At 45.8% G+C, this 13,812-nt stretch overlaps 1 protein-coding gene across 3 annotated transcripts in view; it reads left to right on the top strand.

Annotated features, from left to right (window-relative positions):
• Positions 1 to 3,555: 3,555 nt before the first annotated feature.
• sulf1 (sulfatase 1) overlaps positions 3,556 to 13,812 on the top strand; it is a 72,704-nt gene continuing 62,447 nt past the window's right edge. For all 3 annotated transcript variants that reach the window (XM_052504956.1, XM_052504960.1, XM_052504962.1), the window contains exon 1: positions 3,556 to 3,819. The gene's annotated coding sequence lies outside the window, so the exon portion shown is untranslated. The remainder of the gene's footprint in view (positions 3,820 to 13,812) is intronic.

A 13,812-nucleotide genomic window follows, 5' to 3' on the forward strand; every position in this document is an offset into this window, starting at 1 on the left:
CCTCAATTCTATAGAAAAAGTGTGTGCGAGCAAGGAGGCCTACAAACCTGTCTCAGTTACACAAGCTCTGTCAGGAGGAATGGGACAAAATTCACCCAACTTATTGTGGGAAGCTTGTGGAAGGCTACCCGAAACGTTTGACCCAAGTTAAACAATTTCAAGGCAATGTTAACAAATACTAATTGAGTGATGTAAACTTCTGACCCACTGGGAATGCGATGAAAGAAATACAAGCTGAAATAAATAATTATCTCTACTATTATTCTGACATTTCACATTCTTAAAATATAGTGGTGATCCTAACTGACCTAAAACAGGGAATTTTTACTTGGATTAAATGTCAGGAATTGTGACTGAGTTTAAACTGAGTTTAAATGTATTTGGCTAAGGTGTATGTAAACTTCCGACTACAACTGTATGTTAACAGTGCTAAAGCAAGTGAAATAGATAAACAAAAGTGAAATAAACAATAAAAATGAACAGTAAACATTACACTCACAGAAGTTACAAAAGAATGAAGACATTTCAAATGTCATATTATGTCTATTTACAGTGTTGTAGCAATGTGCAAATAGTTAAAGTACAAAAGGAGAAATAAATTGCCCTTTTCTTGTGGCAACAGGTCACAAATCATGCTGCTGTGATGGCACACTGTGGTATTTCACCCAGTAGACATGGGAGTTTATCAAAATTGGGTTTGTTTTCAGATTATTTGTGGATCTGTGTAATCTGAGGGAATTATGTGTCTCTAATATGGTCATACATTTGGCAGGAGGTTAGGAAGTGCAGCTCAGTTTCCAACTCATTTTTGTGAGCAGTGAGCACATAGCCTTCTTTTGAGCGCCAGGTCTGCCTACGGCGGCCTCTCTCAATAGCAAGGCTATGCTCACTGAGTCTATAGATAGTCAAAGCTTTCCTTAAATTTGGGTCAGTCACAGTGGTCAGGTATTCTGCAACTGTGTACTTTCTTTTTAAGGCCAAGTAGCATTCCAGATAGCTATGTTTTTTAGTTACTTACTTGACACATTGGAAAGAATTATCTTTTTATTTTCTTTTGATTTAGTTGGGTCTAATTGTGTCGCTGTCCTTGGGCTCTGGGGTCAGTAGGGGACTCTTCACCAGGTTCATCTCTCTGTAGCTGATGGCTTTGTTATGGAAGATTTGTGAATCGCTTCCTTTCAGGTGGTTGTAGAATTTAACGTCTTTCTCTCTTGCTCTCTCCCCCCTGCCCTCTTTTAACTTAAGGTGTGTGTGTGTGTGTGTGTGTGTGTGTGTGTGTGTGTGTGTGTGTGTGTGTGTGTGTGTGTGTGTGTGTGTGTGTGTGTGTGTGTGTGTGTGTGTGTGTGTGTGTGTGTGTGTGTGTGTGTGTGTGTGTGTGTGTGTGTGTGTGTGTGTGTGTGTGTGTGTGTGTGTGTGTGTGTGTGTGTGTGTGTGTGTGTGTGTGTGTGTGTGTGTGTGTGTGTGTGTGTGTGTGTGTGTGTGTGTGTGTGTGTGTGTGTGTGTGTGTGTGTGTGTGTGTGTGTGTGTGTGTGTGTGTGTGTGTGTGTGTGTGTGTGTGTGTGTGTGTGTGTGTGTGTGTGTGTGTGTGTGTGTGTGTGTGTGTGTGTGTGTGTGTGTGTGTGTGTGTGTGTGTGTGTGTGTGTGTGTGTGTGTGTGTGTGTGTGTGTGTGTGTGTGTGTGTGTGTGTGTGTGTGTGTGTGTGTGTGTGTGTGTGTGTGTGTGTGTGTGTGTGTGTGTGTGTGTGTGTGTGTGTGTGTGTGTGTGTGTGTGTGTGTGTGTGTGTGTGTGTGTGTGGTGTGTGTGTGTGTGTGTGTGTGTGTGTGTGTGTGTGTGTGTGTGTGTGTGTGTGTGTGTGTGTGTGTGTGTGTGTGTGTGTGTGTGTGTGTGTGTGTGTGTGTGTGTGTGTGTGTGTGTGTGTGTGTGTGTGTGTGTGTGTGTGTGTGTGTGTGTGTGTGTGTGTGTGTGTGTGTGTGTGTGTGTGTGTGTGGATGATTTATCACACTAAGGTGTGAGGGCTGTAGCCTGATCTGCTCTCTGCCCCTGTGTGTGTCTGTCTGCAGATGTTGCTAGCTCGTGCTTTAGTGCTAACGGTTGTCACACCATGGGGCCAACTGAACCTAAAGCTTTATTAGTTTCATTCCCTCGAACACAAACTCTGAGTGGGACAGGGGGAGGGGTAGAAAGCAGGACATGGGGAGAAGGGGGATAGGTGGGTAGGGCTGGGAGGGGAGAAGAGGGGTAGGGCTGGTAAGGGGAGGGGAGAAGGGGGATAGGTGAGTAGGGCTGGGAGGGGAGGGGAGAAGGGGGATAGGTGGGTTGGGCTGGTAAGGAAGGGGAGAAGGGAGAGAGGGTGGTGGCTCGTCAGGGGCTTAGGTGGAATATGGGACTGCCACTGTACGTGAGTGTGAAAGGGTGTGTGTATCCAAGTATCTTTTGGAATTCCGGGGAGCTGTGTGAACAAAAACTGTTCAGTTGACAGTGCATTTTTTTGTTAACTGTCACAATAATTGTTCATTCTTTCTCTCTCTGCCTCTCTGCCCTGTATCTCTCTCACTCTCTGTCCCTCCCTCTCATTCTACTCTCACTCTCTGTCCCTCCCTGTCCCTCTACTCTCCCTCTGCACCCCTCACTCTACTCTCATTCTCTGACCCTCCCTGTCACTCTACTCTCCCTCTGCCCCCCCTCACTCTACTCTCACTCTCTGTCCCTCCCCGTCACTCTACTCTCCCCTGCTCCCCCCCTTATTCTACTTTCATTCAATTCAATTCAATTCAATTCAAGGGCTTTATTGGCATGGGAAACATGTGTTAACATTGCCAAAGCAAGTGAGGTAGACAACATACAAAGTGAATATATAAAGTGAAAAACAACAAAAATGAACAGTAAACATTACACATACAGAAGTTTCAAAACAGTAAAGACATTACAAATGTCATATTATATATATATACAGTGTTTTAACAATCTCTATCCCTCCCCGTCACTCTACTTTCCCTCTGCTCCCCCCTCATTCTACTCTCACTCTCTGTCCCTCCCTGTCACTCTCTGTCCCCCCTCTCACTCTACTCTCCCTCTGCCCCCCCTCACTCTACTCTCACTCTCTGTCTCTCCCTGTCACTCTCTGTCCCCCCCTCTCACTCTACTCTCCCTCTGCCCCCCTCACTCTACTCTCACTCTCTGTCTCTCCCTGTCACTCTCTGTCCCCCCCTCTCACTCTACTCTCCCTCTGCCCCCCCTCACTCTACTCTCACTCTCTGTCTCTCCCTGTCACTCTCTGTCCCCCCCTCTCACTCTACTCTCCCTCTGTCCCCTCCCTGTCTCTCAAACTCTCACTCTCTCTCTCCCTCTCAGGTTACTGTGGCTAGGGGTTTTCTGTACTTGTGTCTCTCCCATAGTGTGTGTGTGTGTGTCTCTCCCCTCTACCTCCTCTGTCCTTGTCCCTGCCTCCTGGCAGCAAGGAGCCACCCAGTAGCCAGCCTACAGAGAGCTGTGATTGGTTAGGGTGGAGTGGGACTGGACTAGAGGAGGCGGTAGGTCTGCTCTGCCTCTCTGCTCAGGGACGTGTCTCAACAGATGGTTGGGGTTAAAGAGTGTTATCACATCGTAGAGAGGATTAGAGCCGAGAGGTTGTCCTCTTCTTCTTCTCCTTCTTCCAGAGGAGCTGAGCTGTGTGGTCCACCTCTCCTCTCCACTACTCTACCACCAAGACCAGAACTCTGCATGAGAACAAGAAGAGAAGAGGAGACGGGGAGAGAAAAAGAGATCCTTATCCTTCTTTCTCACACTCTCACTGCGGCACTCTGCTCTCTTGCCTTCCAGGTAATGTGAAACCTTTCTCTTTGACACTTTCTTTCACCTTCTATTTCTCTTTTTCAGTCTTTTTATGCTTCCAGGTTTCTTTCTGCTGTCAAGAGCTCTCGTTTTCCCAGTAGAGTCTAGAGAGTTTAGAGGTGAGAGAGACAGTCAAACACCTCTCTCTTTCTCGGTCTGTTGGCAGTGATTTATGGCAGCATGCAGAGATGTGCTTCTGTTCACTGAGAGACAGAGTTGTTTCACAGGCGCTCTACTCAGCACAAGACTGTGTGTGTGTGTGTGTTTGTGTGTGTCACAGAACTTCAGAGTTTTCTCTGTGAATGACAGGAATTCCCTCCGTTGCAACATTCCACAGTCCTCAAGGAGTCGAATTTTAGAGAGCTGGAGCAACATTCCATGAATGGAATATTGTTGTTTCATAAATAGTGCATGGCTTCCTTCACCATTAATTCTGAGTTTCTGAAACGAAGAAAGCAGATAGTATTGACTTGCACTCTGAGACCTGTGCAGTGCCGAGTGCAGTGAAATATGTCAGAGGTGGTTGCGTGTCCATTTGTGACGAGTATGTTTTTATTTTATTTACGCAAATATATCAAGTTTGAATTATTGGGAATTTCATGTAAATCTCATCTCATCCACATGTCGTGTTTGATTCCGCAGATTCTTAACCCATGCTAGTGAACATTTTATTTTGGAGTTCGATTTTGGACTTGCTGAACAAACTAAAAAACTCCCCTTGGTTACCGCAACTCACCCACACAATCAGCAACACAGAGTACTTTGATAAATCAAACTGAGTGTGTTTGGTTATTTGGCTTACAGTGGCAGTAGAGCCCGACTGACTTAATGAATGTTGCTGTTCAGATCGTCTTCCCGACTGACTACCAAATGGCACCCTATTTCTCTATATAGTGCACTACTTTTGAACTATGGACCCTTGTCAAAAGCGTTGCACAATATAGGGAATAGGGTGCCATTCGGGACTGTCAGAGAGCGCTGCTGCAGAATGTACGCCTGACTTCAGCCATTTAACTCCATTCAAGTGAAAAGGGAGTCATTGAGAATGGAGTGGGAATGTGATGTATAGTATTTATACCTCTCGCTCGGGCACTGTGTGTGTGTGTGTGTGTGAAGTGTTTGTGACCTGACATTGTGCAGCTGTTTGGTGAAAGAGGAACAGAGTTTAGTGAGAGAAAGCTTTTGTGTGGATATGTGTTTACCTTTCTAAGTCAGCCATTGGTCCACTTCCTGATTATCATCAAAGAGTGGGCTAATGCAACCAGCTTTGCATATAGATCCTCCTGTGTGGATTTTCACACCAAGTCTGTTGTATTGATGAGAGGGCTGATGAGCAGATAATATAGAGGGGCTGTGAAAGGTTGCTCGATTAGCACGTCTGCTAAATGACTCAAACGTAAATGTAAAATGGTTCGGCTGTATGAGTAGCAGAGAAATTTGATCCAATTGTCTTACTGACCTAGTGACGTAACATTTATTGAAAAATCTGCCATAAATCCTCCCACAGTAACTCACTTGGTAGAGGAAGTTTTTTTATTTGACCTTTGTTTAACTAGGCAAATCAGTTAAGAACAAATTCTTATTTACAATGACGGCCTTGGAACAGTGGGTTAACTGCCTTGTTCAAGGGGCAGAATGACAGATTTTTACCTTGTCAGCTCAGGGATTCGATCTAGCAACTTTTCGGTTACTGGCCCAACACTCTAACCACTAGGCTACCTGTCGCCCCTTTAAAGAAAAGTTCAACAAAAGTTTCATACAGTATCTCTTTCAGTGGTATTGGTGGAAGAGAAACTTCACCACCAACTCTAGCTTTAACACGACCGATGTAAAACCTATCAAATCAAATGTATTTATAAAGCCCTTCTTACATCAGCTGATATCTGCTGTACAGAAACCCAGCCTAAAACCCCAAACAGCAAGCAATGCAGGTGTAGAAGCACGGTGGCTAGGGAAAACTCCCTAGAAAGGCCAAAACCTAGGAAGAAATCTAGAGAGGAACCAGGCTATGAGGGGTGGCCAGTCCTCTTCTGGCTGTGCTGGGTGGAGATTATAACAGAACATGGCCAAGATGTTCAAATGTTCATAAATCAATATATATATATATATATCAAATAATATACCCCCGGACAGGTCCATACAGGAAGGATATAATCCCACCCACTTTGCCAAAGCACAGCCCCCACACCACTATGGGATATCTTCAACCACCAACTTACCATACTGAGACAAGGCCGAGTATAGCCCACAAAGATCTCCGCCACGGCACAATCCAAGGGGGGCGCCAACCCAGACAGGAAGATCATGTCAGTGACTCAACCCACTCAAGTGATGCAACCCTCCTAGGACCGGCATGAAAGATCACCAGTAAGCCAGTGATTCAGCCCCTGTAATAGGGTTAGAGGCAGATAATCTCAGTGGAGAGAGGGGAACCGGCCAGGCAGAGACAGCAAGGGCGGTTCGTTGCTCCAGAGCCTTTCCGTTCACCTTCACACTCCTGGGCCAGACAACACTCAATCATATGACCCACTGAAGAGATGAATGTTCAGTAAAGATTTAAAGGTTGAGACCGAGTCTGCGTCTCTCACATGGGTAGGTAGACCATTCCATAAAAATTGAGCTCTATAGGAGAAAGCCCTGCCTCCAGCTGTTTGCTTAGAAATTCGAGGGACAATTAGGGGGCCTGCGTCTTGTGACCGTAGCGTACGTGTAGGTATGTACTGCAGGACCAAATCAGAAAGATAGGTAGGAGCAAACCCATGTAATGCTTTGTAGGTTAGCAGTAAAACCTTGAAATCAGCTCTTGCCTTAACAGGCTAGCATTGGAGTAATATGATCAAATTTTTTGGTTCTAGTCAGGATTCTAGCAGCCGTATTTAGCACTAACTCAAGTTTATTTAGTGCTTTATCCGGGTAGCCGGAAAGTAAAGCAGTCCAACCTAGAAGTAACAAAAGCATGGACTAACTTTTCTGCATCATTTTTGGACAGAAAGTTCCTGATTGTTACAATGTTACGTAGATGGAAAAAAGCTGTCCTTGAAACAGTCTCATATGTTCGTCAAAAGAGAGATCAGGGTCCAGAGTAACGCCGAGGTCCTTCACAGTTTTATTTCATATGTATGTTCCATAAGTATGTATGTAGTTCTGTGTGGAGCCTCTGTACATACAGTCCTAGGGTTGTGTGGAAGATCTCTGTATGTACGTAGTTACTGGTATATAAAAGGGAGATTCTCTCTCCTCTGCCCTCGATGAAGTAAATGGCAAGTTTATGCAGTGGCGTCGTTCAAAGCCTCTGCCAATTGGATGCACCAGGAACAATTAGTGTAAAATGTACACTACTGGTTCTGATTTCCGTGCCTGTCCGTCCGTTCCTGCCATGTGCTATAGTGTCGGGGGAGAAGGCTCGATGAGCGCTATTGAGAAGAGAAGAGAAGGCTACAGTGAGATTGAGAAGGTACAGCAGATAAATGGTACTGTAGATTGTACTGTATTCAGTGCCAAGTAAGTCCTCCAAAGTGCTCATTTTGACCGGCATCTAATTTGACAAAACAATTGATATGTACAGTATTTTAACTGTTCTATTTGCCAAATTCACTGCAACAGTCGATGTTCTGCTTTTATTTGCCATAGTTTGTGGTGAAGATTATGCTTCGTCTAGATTATACCTAAAGTCTAGATTCTAACTCAATTCTAGTGGTTGATAGTGCCAGCTCTTATAGGGAGACCCTCTTATAAATTGTAGTGAAGTAGTAGTTATGCTGTCACTTGTCATAGCCAAATCATATTCAACACTATTCCCAGGAAAGTTTTCTTTGAGTTTGTGGTGCATATTGTTCTTAAAGTGCTGGTGGAAGGTATTTCCAGCCCGAAGAGCTGTAAGAGGGGAGACCCTTCACACAGGTTAGTGTTGGCGTGTTGGCAGCGACACAAGCAGCTGTTAGGTATAACGTCAGTGGGGTTCCAAGGGGGCAGCGCCGTGCCAAGACAAACATTGTCCCAGTAGCGATCTACCTCTCCTCTGCCTCGTTCGCTGTCGTTTCCATCTGACTCGGGCTCTCTCTCTCTCTCTCTCTCTCTCTCTCTCTCTCTCTCTCTCTCTCTCTCTCTCTCTCTCTCTCTCTCTCTCTCTCTCTCTCTCTCTCTCTCTCTCTCTCTCTCTCTCTCTCTCTCTCTCTCTCTCTCTCTCTCTCTGTGTGTTTGTATTCACGCACTCGGCTTGAGTAGAGAGCGAGAGTGAGGGAGAGAAAGGGAGAGCGAGGGAATGAGCGAGCGAGATAGATACAGGCTGACTGAGTCTTTATAACAACACAGAGAAAATCTTAGTCATGCGAGAGGAACAGTGTGTGTGTGTGGCGGGTTATGCCAGCATAAAGCCTGCATGGCTGTATGTGTTGACTGACTGGTGGAAAAAATATCTATCGTGTGTTTACGACCAGACTTTGGAACGTGTGTAAAGTATCTTACCTTCCCAAGCCTCTCATTTATGAAGTCCATATACAAAACATAGTATAGTTATTTCCCCCTTATTTTATGTTTATAGAATGCCCCTTTATCCTCAAACCAGAACCACATTTTCACGGGTATTATGTCAAACAAACGGCTGTTGCTATAGTGGACGACGTTTCATAGCTTTCTGACTGGCTGGATACTGTTGTACTTTATAAGACAGGGTAGAGTCAGTGGTCAGACTCTCTGCTAGTGTAACAAACTGCTTGGTGTAACCCTGAACTGTAAACCGTCACGGTCAAAACATATTGATGCCGCAGTAGCTAAGACGGGTAGAGGTCTGTCCGTAATAAAGCGCTGCTCTGCTGTCTTACGGTCCTACAGGCCCTAGTTTTGTCGCACCTGGACTACTGCCCAGTCACATGGTCTAGTGCCACAGAGGGACATAGGCAGATTACAGTTGGCCCAGAACAGAGCAGCACGGCTGGCCCTTAAACGTACATTGAGAGGTAACTTCGATGACATGCATGTCAATCTCTCCTGGCTCAAAGTAGAGGAGAGATTGACTGCATCACTACTTGACTTTGTGAGAGGTATTGACATGTTGAAATCACAGAGCTGTCTGTTGAAGCGACTAGAACACAGCTCGGACACCCATGCATACCCCACAAGACATGCCACCAGAGGTCTCTTCACAGTTCCCAAGTCCAGAACGGACTCTGGAAAACGCACTGTACTACACAGAACCCTGACTACATTAACTTTATTCCACATCAAGTAACTCATGCAAGCAGTAAAATCAGAGGAAGAAAAAAAACAGACACACACACACACACACACACACACACACACACACACACACACACACACACACACACACACACACACACACACACACACACACACACACACACACACACACACACACACACACACACACACACATGCACACACACACACATGCACACACACACACACACACACATGCACACACACACACACACACACATGCACACACGCACACACACACACACACACACACACACACACACACACACCCCCACACAAAACAACACACACACACACACACACACACACACATGCACACACGCACACACACACACACACATGCACACACGCACACACACACGCACACGCACACACGCACACGCACGCACACACACACACACGCACGCACACACACGCGCACGCACACACACACGCACACACACGCACGCGCGCGCGCACGCACACACACACACACACACATGCACACACGCACTAGCACACTCACTCTACACACATGTAGGTATGACGGTATTATAAATGTTGTATTTGAGATATTTAGTGACGTAATAATGTTATGTGAACTGTTTTTTTAAATGTTTTGCTTAATTTATTTGGACCCCAGGAAGAGTAGCTGCTGCCTTGGCAGCTAATGGGGGATCCTTAATACATACAAATACAAACACAATGTCTCTCTTGGACCAATTGGGAAGGAGAGAGGGAGGGATGGAAAGAGAACAAGCAGAGATGAGGACAGAGACTAAAGACAGACCATCTCTGCATGGTTTGAGGGAGAAATTGGGATGGAAAGAGAGAGTAGATGGAAGAGATAAAGAGAGCATAAACGACCGTGTGAGTGACACTGTTTTAAAAGAGCTGTCTCTTCTCAGCAGGCAGCGTGTGTTTTAGGAAGGAAACTCAACCACCCTCCTCATCCCTCTCTCTATCTCGCTCTATTTTTCTCCCTCTTATTTCTCTCTCACCCTCCCACGTTCTCCTTCTCCCCCCCCTACTCACTCTGTCCTCCCTCTCTCTCCTCTTTCCTGGTTTATCTCTCTATCCAGTCTTGATGACAGTACAGCTCCTCTCTGCAGGCTGATTGCATGGTAGAGACCGGAGAGATTGTCTATCCTCCTCTATCATCCTCTATCAAACTAAATGACCAGTATTTACCAAACAGCAGGCAGTGAGCTCATCTTTACCAGGTTACATCCCAAATGTCCCCCTATTCCCTAAATAGTGCACTACTATTGACCATGGCCTATAGGGCTCGGGTAAAAAGTAATGCCCTGTATAAAGAATAGGGTGTCATTTGCCCCGAAAAACCTCATATCCTTTGTGTGATCACAGTCTTTAGATCTGTTTCAGAAAGACACTTTCTTTCTCTTTCGGTTGCCTTGTAGTTGGTAGTGTTCTATCAGAGATAGAGAGACTGTGTTGTTGGTAGTGTTCTATCAGAGATAGAGAGACTGTGTTGTTGGTAGTGTTCTATCAGAGATAGAGAGACTGTGTTGTTGGTAGTGTTCTATCAGAGATAGAGAGACTGTGTTGTTGGTAGTGTTCTATCAGAGATAGAGAGACTGTGTTGTTGGTAGTGTTCTAGCAGAGATAGAGAGACTGTGTTGTTGGTAGTGTTCTATCAGAGATAGAGAGACTGTGTTGTTGGTAGTGTTCTATCAGAGATAGAGAGACTGTGTTGTTGGTAGTGTTCTATCAGAGATAGAGAGACTGTGTTGTTGGTAGTGTTCTATCAGAGATAGAGAGACTGTGTTGTTGGTAGTGTTCTATCAGAGATAGAGAGACTGTGTTGTTGGTAGTGTTCTATCAGAGATAGAGAGACTGTGTTGTTGGTAGTGTTCTATCAGAGATAGAGAGACTGTGTTGTTGGTAGTGTTCTATCAGAGATAGAGAGACTGTGTTGTTGGTAGTGTTCTATCAGAGATAGAGAGACTGTGTTGTTGGTAGTGTTCTAGCAGAGATAGAAAGACTGTGTGTTGTTGGTAGTGTTCTAGTATGAAGCTACAGAGCGAAACTGTCGCTGTAAGGTTTACTTGGGTTTTTAAGAGCAAGAAATGCATGCACTCACTGGCACGTACACTCTGCAGTGGTCCGTGCTTCTACACCTGCATTGCTTGCTGTTTGGGGTTTTAGGCTGGGTTTCTGTACAGCACTTTGAGATATCAGCTGATGTACAAAAAGGCTATATAAATACATTTGATTTGATTTGATTTAGTCTGCTCCGGGTGCTCACAATAGCAGTCTTCGTCTCTGGAGCTATAGGTGTCATGGAAGGTAAATGAGAAGGTAAACGAGAAGGCAATGAGAAGCTAATTGAGACCCTACATCCTCCACCTCTGTGCGTTTTGTTTTAAGTAGTGTCTCTCCTTTCTCGACCTTGATGAGCAGTTGTGAATTTCCGTGTTTTGGACTGTAACCTCGCTCACAAGGTAGAGTGCTGTGCGTTCAGTCAGAACAAAGTTAGAGCCTGTAGTTATGTAGCGAGTTAGTTGAAAGACACATGGGCCCTTTAGTTTGTTGCAGTGAGTGAGAGTGAATGGGACGGGAGAGCGGGGGAGTCCTTCTCTGTGTTACTGCACGTGGATGCAGCAGGGGCTTATAGCGAGAACAAGAGAGAGGGGAGGGAGGGTGGGAGGTGGAGAAAAGGGGGACGTTGAGAGCAAAGAAGCAGGGAGGAGAGAAGAAAGGGGAGGTGTGAACATGGGAGGAGAAGAGGAGGGGGATGAAGAGAGGGAGGGAGATGCCGCTTAGGAGGGTTGTGTCAGGGGTGAGTATGTTGTGATCAGAGCATGGGCCTCACGTTATTATACTGTTATTTAGGCGCACGTACACACACACACACACACACACACACACACACACACACACACACACACACACACACACACACACACACACACACACACACACAAACACACACACACACACACACACACACACACACACACACACACACACACACACACACACACACACACACACACACACACACACACACACACACACACAATACACATGCATGCTTATGGACACACACAACCATCTTTTGAGCAAAGGGCAGGCATGGGAGCAGAATCAGGCAAACATGGTTAACATGTGTGTACACACACGTGTACACACACACTAACCACAACCACTTGCCCTCCCCTCCTACCCACCAGAGGCCTGCAGTGTCCCTGCCTTGTCATCCCTGTTGTCCCATAAGCTGCTCCCTGGGGAGCAGCAATCTGTTTGGGATTGTCAAGAGAAAAGGGTCCTGCCTGTATCACGTACCACGAGGCAGGCTGTCAGAATGCATCCATCCAATGGAAGTGGGCTGGGGGTTTGGGAGAAGTGGTGGCCCCTGGAGGATCCAAACCTTTCATTCACCGACTATACAGAATGGAGATAATAAGGGAGGAAGGAGGGAGATTGAGGGGGGGAGGAAGGGAAAAGAGGGGGGGGGAGAGGAAGGGAAGAGGGAGGGATTTGTGATGAACACAGCCCACGGCTCTTTATTATGCTCTCTCTGTCTCTCTCTCTCTCTCTCTCTGTCTCTCTCTCTCTCTCTCTCTCTGTCTCTGTCTCTCTCTCTCTGTCTCTCTCTCTCTCTCTGTCTCTCTCTCTCTCTCTCTCTCTCTCTCTCTCTCTCTCTCTCTCTCTCTCTCTCTCTCTCTCTCTCTCTCTCTCTCTCTCTCTCTCTCTCTCTCTCTCTCTCTCTCTCTCTCTCTCTCTCTCTGTCTCTGTCTCTCTCTCTCTCTCTCTCTCTCCTCTCTCTCTGTCTCTCTCTCTCTCTCTGTCTCTGTCTCTGTCTCTCTCCTCTCTCTCTGTCTCTCTCTCTCTCTCTCTGTCTCTGTCTCTCCTTCCTCTTGATGGTTGGACAGCTCTACTAATAAAAGCCAGCATGCATTTGCTTCAGCTCCTCTGCTCCTTTTCTTCCCTCTGCCCCTGGAGCGCACACACATTCAGACGCTGCCAGTGCCCCTCGTGTGTGAGACTGTGTGTGTATATTAGTGTGTCATGTGACCATGTGCGGGCGCATGGCCCCTAGTCTTGTGGTCTGTTTACTACGGTCTTCATTTTATAGAGTCATTGTGGTCTTTATGGTCTAGGGTCTTATGGTATATGGTATAGGGTCTTTATGGTCTAGGATCTTTGTGGTCTAGGATCTTTATGGTCTAGGATCTTTGTGGTCTAGGATCTTTATGGTCTAGGATCTTTGTGGTCTAGGATCTTTATGGTCCAGGGTCTTTGGTCTAGGATCTTTGGTATAGGGTCTTTGGTCTAAGATCTTTGGTATAGGGTCTTTATGGTCTAGGGTCTTTATGGTCTAGGGTCTTTATGGTCTAGGGTCTTTATGGTCCAGGGTCTTTGGTCTAGGATCTTTGGTATAGGGTCTTTGGTCTAAGATCTTTGGTATAGGGTCTTTATGGTCTAGGGTCTTTATGGTCTAGGGTCTTTATGGTCTAGGATCTTTATGGTCCAGGGTCTTTGGTCTAGGATCTTTGGTCTAGGATCTTTGGTATAGGGTCTTTGGTCTAAGATCTTTGGTATAGGGTCTTTATGGTCTAGGGTCTTTATGGTCTAGGGTCTTTATGGTCTAGGGTCTTTATGGTCCAGGGTCTTTGGTCTAGGATCTTTGGTATAGGGTCTTTGGTCTAAGATCTTTGGTATAGGGTCTTTAGGGTCTAGGGTCTTTATGGTCTAGGGTCTTTAGGGTCTAGGGTCTTTATGGTTTAGGGTCTAGGTTCT

The sequence above is a fragment of the Oncorhynchus keta genome, chromosome 4, assembly GCF_023373465.1.
Source record: "Oncorhynchus keta strain PuntledgeMale-10-30-2019 chromosome 4, Oket_V2, whole genome shotgun sequence".
In the NCBI taxonomy this organism is placed as follows: Eukaryota; Metazoa; Chordata; class Actinopteri; order Salmoniformes; family Salmonidae; genus Oncorhynchus; species Oncorhynchus keta.